Source organism: Gastrolobium bilobum, unplaced genomic scaffold (genome assembly GCF_033153095.1).
Source record: "Gastrolobium bilobum isolate Gb01-03AN ecotype WA unplaced genomic scaffold, APGP_CSIRO_Gbil_v1 utg11031, whole genome shotgun sequence".
Classification (NCBI taxonomy): Eukaryota; Viridiplantae; Streptophyta; class Magnoliopsida; order Fabales; family Fabaceae; genus Gastrolobium; species Gastrolobium bilobum.
In genome coordinates this window covers 210,009-218,287 of record NW_026896435.1, presented here as the reverse complement: position 1 = coordinate 218,287, position 8,279 = coordinate 210,009, and the positions used below count along the sequence as shown (strand labels likewise).

Here is an 8,279-nt window from a genome sequence, read left to right as displayed (position 1 = left end):
AACTGATTGGTGAGAGTATCTAGTTGTTGTTGTTGTTGTTTCTGAACTTGCTGCAACTGGTCATTCCTAGCTAATAAAGCATCATAGCCATCAAGTTTAATAATTCCTGTCCTTCTGTCACTCACCGGAGCATTGTCAAACTCCTGAGATGCTAGAGACTCAAAGATGTCAAGGGCTTCCTGAGGGGTCTTGGTTGTCAATGAACCACCTATTGTGGCATTCACCAATGTCCTGGAGTTGGTTGTCAACCCTTGGAGGAATATTGCTGCTTGATTCCACACTTCTATTCAATGTTGTTGACATTTCCTCAAGAGAGTCTTGAACCTCTCCCAGGCTTCATAGATAGACTCTGACTCCTTTTGCTTGAATCATGTGATCTCATCCTTCAACTTTGCCCTCTTGGATGCTGAAAAGAATCTTGCTAAGAACTTGGTTTGTAGATCATCCCAAGTTGTAATGCTCCCTTGTGGTAATGACTGTAGCCATCTCCTGGCATCATCCTTCAGTGAATAAGTGAATAGTCTCAACAGAATTGCATCCCTTGTGACACCATTAATTTTCACAGTATCACTCAACAACAGAAAATTTTCTATATGCAAGTAAGGGTCCTCTGCACTGGTTCCAGCAAACTACTCCTTCTGCACTAACTGTACCAATGCAGGCTTCAACTCGAAGTTCTTTGGCTCTACTGTAGGGCGCACAACACTACCAATTGGTGGTATGACAGCAGGAGTCATGTAATCTCCCAGTGTCCTCTGTTCTGGTGGTGGTCTATGGTTCTCTGCCATTATTTCTTCTTGATTGACAGCACTGGATTCACCCTTCTCTTGGAACTGTCTTCTTTGTCTTGCTGCCCTTCTGTTCCTTCTAATTGTCCTTTCTAATTCTGGGTCAAACAACAAGGAATTTTTATCACTAGTACCTCGCATACACCAGAATTAAAATGGAACAAAAATTCATACAACAAAAAAAAATATATAAAATACTGAAATTAAAAGATTCAATCTTGACAACTAATGGTGTCTGTCAATGTTGAAAAACAAATTCCCCGGCAACGGCGCCAAAAACTTGTTGTCAGATTTAGCAAGTGTACTAGTCAAACAAGTAATAAAATGATGAGTAAAGATCGTTCCCATGAGGAATTGTGTCATGCACTGACTAACCAAATGTTGTTAAGTTGAATCAACCAAAAGATTATAAATTGCATTTATTTCTTGTCGCCAGAAATTTAGTTTCAGTAAAATTAAAGAATTGATAAACAGATAAAGTGTGAATATAATTTAAAGCAAGTAGTCAGATGTCAATTTCTCTCAAGAATGAATTTTTTGGATGAATCAATTTCCATGATGAATATCTACTATGTGATGTTGATAAACCTTTTTCTTATCATCTCAAGATGTAATGTCTTAGTACCCTGACAGACACATTAATCAAAAACCCCAATGTCTTGGTTATCCCTTTCTTAATACATGCATTAATCACTAAGGTCTTAAGACCACATCAGAATCCTAGCATCAATGTCTTGACTACTAGAACACTAATGATGAAGTTGTCAAAAATAAAGAAACAATGTAAACATGTCTGTAAACTATTTATCAACATGAAGAATTAATCAAGACAACTTCATACAATCACATAATAGATAAACAAAACATCTAATTAACCATTCATAAATTCAAACTTGAGTTCAATTGAATCAGACTACAAAGGACTCTACTCAGACATAACACAAATAATAACAAGAGAAGAAAGATCAAACTCCATTGCCATGTAGTGAGTATTCAATCTCCAAGTACAATTACATAAGAAACTAACTAATACAAGAACTAAGTCCTAATGAATTTTGGAATTTATAGAGAGAAGTCAGATCAGAGGATCTGATATAGGAGAGAGAGATAGGAAATCAGAACTCTGACAATTGTGAAGGCCCTTGCCTTATATAGTGTTACAATTTAAAACTGAAAACTAACATGGGCGCTAAAACGTTCATGAATGGTCATTTTAGCGTCCATGTTTGACGGATGCCCAACTGCTTTTAACTAACTTGAACGCTAAAATGTGCACTGTTGAACGTTTTAGCGTCCATGTCTGGGGAATGCTCAACTGCTTCCAACTGACTCCAACGCTAAAACACTTGGTTTGGACGTTTTAGCGTTGGAGACCAGAGTCTTTTTCCAACAGCAGGGCGCTAAAACATTTGATCAGGAAGTTTTAGCGCCCAAGACCAGCAAATTCTTGTCCTCGGATTGCAGCAGCGCGCTAAAACGTTCTGTGTTGGACGTTTTAGCGCTCAGCACAACAAGTTTTGCCTTCAATTTGCAACAGTGCGCTAAAACATTCTGTGTGGACGTTTTAGCGTTTAACACTTAGGCATTCTCCTTATCTCCAGAATCTTCTTCTTTCTTTCTGCTGCTCCTTAAGCTTCATTTCCCTACAAGACAGTGTAAATTTTCAACAGAGCTTTCAGAACTTGTACTTGAGGGATTTGCAGGACATTAACCTCTTTTCCATCCAATTAATCACACAAATTGATACTAATTCATGCTGAAAAACCTGATGAACCAGGGGTTTATCAAGGAAGATGCTACAATTCCAATAATCTTCGGAAGACCCTTCTTGGCAACTTCAGGAGCGCTGATTGATGTACTTAAGGGTGAGCTGATCTTACGAGTGGACGGAGAGCAGGCTATATTCAAGTTCTTTGATAAAGAAAATTCTCCACCTGAAGTTTAACAGGAAGATCAAGTTTACAATATTGGTGAAAAAAAAGGTGAAGAAGAGCACAATGAGGAGTCTTCTCAAGAAGATAAGCCAAAGGTTAAAATGGAGAAGCCCAGGAGCACGAGAAAGCATATAAATACCAAATTCAAAGTTCTTGAGGCTACTGTATCTCACTCATATGCACAAGAGCACTATGGGAGGACACAATTTCTAAATAATGGAGCTTGGTCACATCAAGCTTATGCTTTGAGCCACCATGAAAGTAAATCAGGTACGTCAGGCTCGTGTTGTTAAACAAGCGTTAATGGGTAGGCAAACCCACACTTTACTGTTTTATTTTAAATTCACTGTTTTAGTTATTTTTATTTTGAATTAAATAAGTAAATAAAAATACAAAAAGATAGGAAAAGGTGTTGAGACTAATGGCTATCATTGAGTGAATTTTACAGGTGAAGAAAAGGGAACAAACAACAAGAGAGAGCAACTAGTTGTTTTTATTTCTCGATGCATTTTCTTTTGAGATTTAAATCTATTGCTGAGGACAGCAACATTTAAATCTGGAAATGGGGAACGCGCGATTCATCTAAGCACAATTGAATAAGCCGGAGGAACTTCATGAGCAGACACAGAATATCCGGCAAAAATAGGGAACTATCTTAAATCTCTTCTTCTTTGCTTTAGCGTAATTTTTTTTTAATATTTAGTTTGTTTTGAAAACCCTTGTGAAAATTTTAAATTTTTCTTACTCAATGCAAATAAATGGAAGATTGGTAGGAAATTTGATCAGTGATTTGATTGACAGTATGATGATGCGCTTACATAACTTTTTGATAATGAGCATCATTGCAATAAGTGACATGATTCATCTAATATTTTCTTTGGTGATGAAATTGTTTGAGAAAAAGAACAGGAAAATTACTGTGCATTCATAAGCTGAGGTTTTGAGCCTATACAGAAACTTTTTATTGAGTGTGCATTCCACTGTTGAGATCCTCTAGAACTTGCTTTGTTTCTTGCTTGAAGTGGTCTTGGATATATTTTGTAGAGATGATATAGGCATATTCTTTCTTTAACTAGATGGCCAAATATCTAACCTTTGTTGATATTCCTTAGTTAATCCCCTTTGAGCCTAGACTTGTTTTTCATTGAAAACCTTTGAATATAAATAGCCACTTCCCAAATAAATCATCACCTTAATTGAAGATTAAAGTTCATATTTGAAGTAAGGAGTGGATGTAAATTGTGGTTGCAGAAGTTTTTTATGTTTGGAAGTACAAGTAAAAAGGGAAAAGCCAAAGGAAGTAAGGTTGTTAGAATGAAAAAGAAACAAAGAAAAGAAAAATTACTCAGAAAGAGGAAAAAGAAAAGAAGTGAAAAGAAAGAAGAAAACTTGTTTTGAGAAAAGAGAACGACTAAAAGAGAAAAGTTCAAGAGAAAGAGAAGAAGAATTAACTGAAAAGAAAAAAGAAAAGTGTTTACGAATTATAGACAAAAGTTATACTTATTCCTCTTTGAATCTGAATTTTAATCTTGAACTTCGTTCCCAAAAATTTTCCCTTCCTTTAACCATGCCACATTATAACCCTGATGAAGACCTCTTGATCTGCTTGAGTTATCATAACAATAGTGGAGAGCGAGAATATAAGCAAGCCTATGGTATTGTTGATTCAGTGGAAGATGAGTGAAACACCAACTCCCTAAACAGTTGAGTGTGAGTGAATTGAAATACTAGTGAGGGAGTGTTTCAGAAATTTTTCATTATTCTTGATCTTAAGAAATTTTATTGCAACTTTTAACTGATGAATTATGAATTTTGTTGATTGATGTATCATTCTTTAAAGTTTGAATGCTCTGTAATAATGTCTCTGATTGAATCTTTCCTATCAAATTTCCATGCAATTGAGAATTCCTACTCCAAATTCCCTTAATTTATTCTGATTGATTTCTGGGGACAACAATATTTAAATCTGGGAATGTATGAAAAACCCTTGGTTTATCATGTTTTTAGGCTAATTTATACAAGAATTACATAGTGAATTGCATGGAAATTAGGGCTTTACATTATAAAATCATAAAGATTTGAATTTTTAGCTAACATGTTGTAATCTTGCCTATTTTGAAGGTATTTTGACATAAAAGAATGCTTAATGAAGAAAAAGAACGAAAAGAGATGTTTGAATACCCAAGAAAGTCCAGAGAAAGCAAGTTACAAGCAATTCACAAGCTGATGGAGAGCGTTTTAGCGCCCAACATAGCACTAAAATGCCCTAAAGAAGCAAAATAGTAAAAATCCACTGGAGGAGAGCGTTTTTGCGCCCAACAGAGCATTAAAATGCCCTGACAACTCAAAGTTCCTTTCAAAGAGAGCGTTTTAGCGCCCAGATGAGCGCTAAAACGCCTAAGGCAGACAAGAATACACTAGGAGATCGTTTTTGCGCTCTAATGAGCGCTAAAACGCTCTGATGCGTCAAAATTCAGGCCCAATTATTATCAATATCCAAATTAAGATTTGAATGAAGATTTGAAGGAGATTTGAATGGAAATTTAAAAGATATGTTCTCCTCTATAAATAAAGGGCCTTGGGACCAGATAGATGATTATATATTAAACCACGGAGAGGCGTTTGAAGCAGCATAAGGAGGAATCCTATTGCGGACCGTGGGAGCACTGAGGAACCAAGTCAACATCACACCAATGGAGGCTTGGGGTTCTCTTTTCTTTATTATTATTTTTCAATTCAGTATGCTAGGCTAAGTTTTTATGTAGTTAGGGGTAGATGGAACCTAATTGAATCTTTATGTTTATGAATTAAATTGTCTCTGAATTCTTCTCTTTTTATATTTGAATGAATTTATCTGTTTTTAATGCTTTCTATGAGTTTGCTCCTTATGGATTGATTTAGGGTAATTGTATGACAATGGGGATTTTGGTGTATGAACCCTGACTTGATAAATTCATCATAATCCTTATGATCTAGGGATAGACATAGGGCAATTGTGCAATCTTTAAATTCTTGATCTTAATGCATGTTTTCTTGGGGAATAATCGGGAAACTAGAGCTCTTTCAAGATCACATAGATTTAGGGTAACAAGGAATTGAGCCCTAATTAACTTAGAAAAAATTGATTGGCATTATATTAAGAGCAGATTCTTGACCGTTTAGTTCATAGTATATAGAGGAGATTGGGAGAAGTCGAAACCCTAACTACGCTTGTTTTTAATTCTTAATCAATCATCATTTTTTTCAATTGTCTTTTTAATTCTTAATTTTTAAATTACATGTTATTGCTTGTGTCAAATTCAATTCTCTCAAATCCAATTCTTGATTGTCCAACTAAATCATTGTTAGCGAACTAGTGCTTGAAAACCCAATCCTCGTGGGAACGATCTCGTACTCAGTACACTTTATTACTTTTACGACCGGTGCACTTGTCGAAGTCGCAACAAGTTTTTGTTGGTATTGGGGTTTAGTCCTCGTGTGTGCTCCACCATGCCTCTTGGAGGTAGTGGTTGGAGGTGTATGTTTGTAGTATAGTATAACATGGTCATGCATATTTGTATGTATAGTGGTACATAGGATGTACCGTGTCTCTGGCTAGTAGACTGTTGCCTTCGGGCGTTACGGACTTCCACTGGATAGGTCTCCATGAGGGAGTTCCAGTTGACCTGGGGTCGTGGTGTGTCATCCGTAGAGGAGCACACTAGGAAGTCTCGGGTGTATATGGATGGAGGGTGCCTTGGTTGATGTTCTGGGAACACTTCCTTGGATGAGAACCTGTAGGCTATATGCCGAGGCCAATAGGCCGGATGTTGCGTGGCTTTGGCATTGACCATTCCAGCTTCATCGTATTATATTCCTTATGCTTTCCTACTTCACTGAATCCCTTGCTTTATCCCATTTTGAATGTTGTATTATATTATTGATATGTATCGAAGTGAGCCATTGGGCGGAGTAATCTCCAGAACCTCTGGGTTAGTGAGATATATTCGTATATCTCACCCCGTTTTGGGGACTTTATTTCAGGTAGTGGCAGTGGTACCGGAGCAGCGGGCAATAGGCCTGTAGGATGAGCTTGGACATAGAGTCTATTTTGCATTTTGTGGCCATTGGGCCTAGGCTAGACTTAGGACATGAACATTGCATGTGATCTAGGATTTGTTATTTTCATCTTTGTTCATGTCACATTTTGCCTAAGTTTAGTCATTATTGCTCATTTTGACTAACAAGACCAAGGGTAAGGGCAAGTCTATAAAGTTAGACAAGCTCAAGCCCAGATGTCAGCCAAGAAGAAGAAGGGCAAGGGCAAGGGGAAAGGAAATGAGAAATCCAAGCACAAGGCTAAAGTTGTATGCTTCCGTTGTCAGAAGGAAGGATATTAGAAGAGGAACTACTCGTTATTCCTTGCGAGCCTCAAGGGAAAGAAGGATGATGATGCTTCAGCCTATGGTATGTTCACTATAGAAATTCATTTTTCAAGTGTTGATTCAGCTTCATGGGTATTGGATACTGGCTGTAGATCTTACATCTACAATTTGTTGCAGGTACTAAAGAATCCTTGGAAGCTGGAGAAGAATGAGGTCAATCTCTGCGTCGGGAATGGAGCAAGAGTTGTTGCACTAGTCGTTGGGGATGTAGTTCTTATGTTGCCTACTGGCCTTTCTTTACATTTGAATAATTGTTTCTATGTTCCGTCTATTTTTTGAAACATTATTTCTATTTCTAGTTTGGAACAATCTTGTTTCACTTTGTAATAAAAGATGGCAAGTCTTCCATCATTATGAATGATCTTGTTTACTCTTGCACATCTAGAGTGAATGGATTGTATGTTTTTGGATTTAAATACGGATAGTGACATTCTTAGTATTCAAACTAAGAAGCCTAAATTAGGTAATCGATCCTATCTTTGGCATTGTAGATTGGGACACATTAATGAGACAAGACTGTCTAGACTCCATCATGATGGTTATCTGGATTCCATGGATTTTGAATCCTATGGGCCTTGTGAGTCTTGTTTGGCTAGTAAAATGACGAAGACCAAGGTCGAGAAACTTGCGAGTCATAGAGCCAATGACTTACTAGAACTCATTCATTATGATGTTTGTGGGCTCTAATCTACTCAGGCTAGAGAAGGATACTCCTACTTCATTACCTTTACTGATGATAAGTCAAGATACATATATGTGTATCTTATGAGACACAAATTCGAGGCCTTTGAAAAGTTCAAAGAGTTTAGGAATGAAGTGGAGAGAGAACTTGGCAAGATGATTAAGACACTTCGATCTGATCGGGGTGGCGAATATCTGAGTAAGGAGTTTCAGGATTATCTAAGAGAGAATGGGATTCTCTCACAGTTGACGGCTCCTTACACACCACATCAGAATGGTGTGTCAGAGAGGAGGAACCGAACCTTGTTAGACATGGTACGGACTATGGTGAGTGGTACGAAGCTCCCAAAATTATTTTGGGAATTCGCTCTGCATATAGCGCTACACCTTTTTAATAGGGTTCCGTCGAAATCTGTTCTGACTACTCCGTATCAGATATGGAGGGGCCGGAA

General features: G+C 37.3%; 1 non-coding gene across 1 annotated transcript; it reads left to right on the top strand.

Annotated features, from left to right (window-relative positions):
• The first annotated feature begins 285 nt into the window (after positions 1 to 285).
• On the top strand, positions 286 to 392 carry LOC133299722 (small nucleolar RNA R71). The gene has a single exon (XR_009749965.1). It is a non-coding gene; the product is annotated as a small nucleolar RNA R71 (small nucleolar RNA).
• Positions 393 to 8,279: the final 7,887 nt, after the last annotated feature.